Raw genomic sequence first — 2,459 nt, forward strand, 5'->3', positions numbered from 1 at the left:
AAGGCCAGGGCATACTGGGCACGCCTCCTTCTGCCTACTGGGGCAGGCTCAGGTTGTTCCTCCTCTGAGTCACACTCTGCCTGTGATGGCCTTGGCAATGGTGGGGGGATGTTTGGCCCGGCCCTATGCTGGTCCTGCTGCAGCTGTTTTCGAAAGGATCATATTATGTAGCATAGCACATATCATGATCATTTGGGTACATGTAGTTGGTGTGTACTGCAAGGCTCCACCAGATGTGTCCAGACACCGGAACCATGACTTGAGCAGCTCAAACACACGCTCTATGACATTACGTGTTTGTGCATGTGCCTCATTATGGCGTTCCTGTTCAGGTGTGTGTGCATTTCTGATGGGTGTCATCAGCCACGGCTCCAGTGCATAACTTGCATCCCCCACTAGGTGTCCATGTGGGAAGTCCCCACTGGCAAATGATTGGTACAGCTGCGTCAAATGCCAGATGTGGGAATCGTGGTAGCTCCCAGGGCAGCCAGCACACACATTCATTATTATGCCCTGGGCATCACACACGACCTGGCAGTTGATGGAGGGGAAGCCCTTGCGGTTCATGTAGGCTCTACCCTGCTCACTGGCTGGTGCTTTGATGTGTATGTGCATGCAGTCTATTGCACCCAGTACCTCAGGGTATCCCGCTATTTGCTGGAAGAGATGCATATTGCTGGCCACAACCTCACGGTCATTGGGGAAATATACATGATCACCGACATGTGCTATCATGGCATCCAGGAACTGGTGCAGTATCCTGGAGGCTGATGCCTGTGATATCCCCATCATATCACCAGTTGGTCTCTGGAAGGTACCTGTTGCTAGTATTCTTAGGCCAACACATGCCTTGGTTTCCACTGGGATGGGTTCCCCTCTGTTGGTTCTGTGTGTGAGGCGTGGCCTGCACAGCTCAACAATTTGCTGCAGGAGGTCTCTGTCCACTCTATAGCACTCTACTATCTCCAGCTCATGTAACCCATGGTAGGTGACCCTGGGCCTGTATACTCTTCTCCGTCTCCTCACTCTGGGTTGTCTGTCAGCATCTGCATTGTCACCACCCTCAGCAATTTGCCTATGTCTGATTATAACAGCTATGGCAGCCCCTAGCATTTCTGCTCTGAGTTCAGCTTTTTTAAGTTTTCTATTCTGATAGCTTACTCCTGTCTTGCAGTGTCTCTTGAGAGAAACACCCTGCACTACTGTTTGAAGTGTTTTAAGTGCTGGGTGGGGCTTCTATTCTGCCTGTGTAATTGCCTGCTTCTAATTGTTATCACCAATTAACTCCAGGAATATTCCCTGTCAGCTTCCTAGTGATCTGGTTGTTTCCTTTTTCCCCTCTGTTTCCTCAGGGGGAGCAATGTGCACACCTGCTTAAACGCATTCACAGTGGTTTACATGCACGCACACATGCTTACACGGGTTAAACATAGCTTATTCGTATTAAAACATGCATACAAGCGCGCACACAGCCTTATACGTTAGGCAGCAGGCTTCCTGATGCTTAAACTGCCTTACACGCGCGCACACGCGCGCAAACAGTTTTAAACGTTCTCAAACACGCTCCCACATGGTGAGTCTGCCTTACACGTGTGCACACGTGCGCATGCACGTACATCAAGAAACTTTGAGTGTAGGGATAGTGTACACCCTCCATTTCTTGACTTTTCCAATGTTCTATTGGGACACACCTCTCTCCCTGATGTATGTCTGTCATCTGTCATGCTACACTACTCTCCAATGTGATGCATTTCTTTCTATCATTCCCCCCTGTGATGTCACCTACCTCTTACTCTATTCCTCCCCCTTCTGTAAGTCTTACACTACTCAGACAGTGCTCATCAGCTATGTGGAAGTGTGATTCAGTATCCTAACCCTCATTTACATAGGATTGCCTACTAATGCTTAGTTACATCTCTTACACTGAGTTTCCCCCATTGGTAACCACTACATGGTGGCCATGTTGTTTTTGGTCTGCTGGTACCTGCATTGTCATTCCATGTATTCCATAAAATCCACATTTGTGGGTTTATAAGCTTCGGTTTTAAGTTTTATGCAGCGCACCCTGTTTGCGTGGGGGTGCGCTGCAGTTAAACATCATATCCCCGCCAAAAAAAAAAAGTTATTTAATTTTATTTTGCATCACTTTTTTATGCCAATGGCCAAATATTTGGCCATTGGCATGCTAACTGACACATATGCAGCCTTTATTTGGAGCTGACATGGCTCCGTTGTGGATTTTGCAGAAATGTACTCAGTTGTCAACTGAGTACATTTCTGCAGCTAAAACGTCTCCTACACGGACTGGTTTTAGCTTCGTGGATCACTCCAATACCTCATTTGCATATCTTTAAGCTGCAAATGAGGTATTGAGCATTTCCACTCCCAGTCCGTGTAAGAGACGTTTTAGCTTGTCTCTTACACGGAGGTTTGGGCTGTTGCTGGATCGGGAGGCTTGC

Source organism: Protopterus annectens, chromosome 1.part1 (assembly GCF_019279795.1).
Source record: "Protopterus annectens isolate FY-2018-M chromosome 1.part1, PAN1.0, whole genome shotgun sequence".
Classification (NCBI taxonomy): Eukaryota; Metazoa; Chordata; order Ceratodontiformes; family Protopteridae; genus Protopterus; species Protopterus annectens.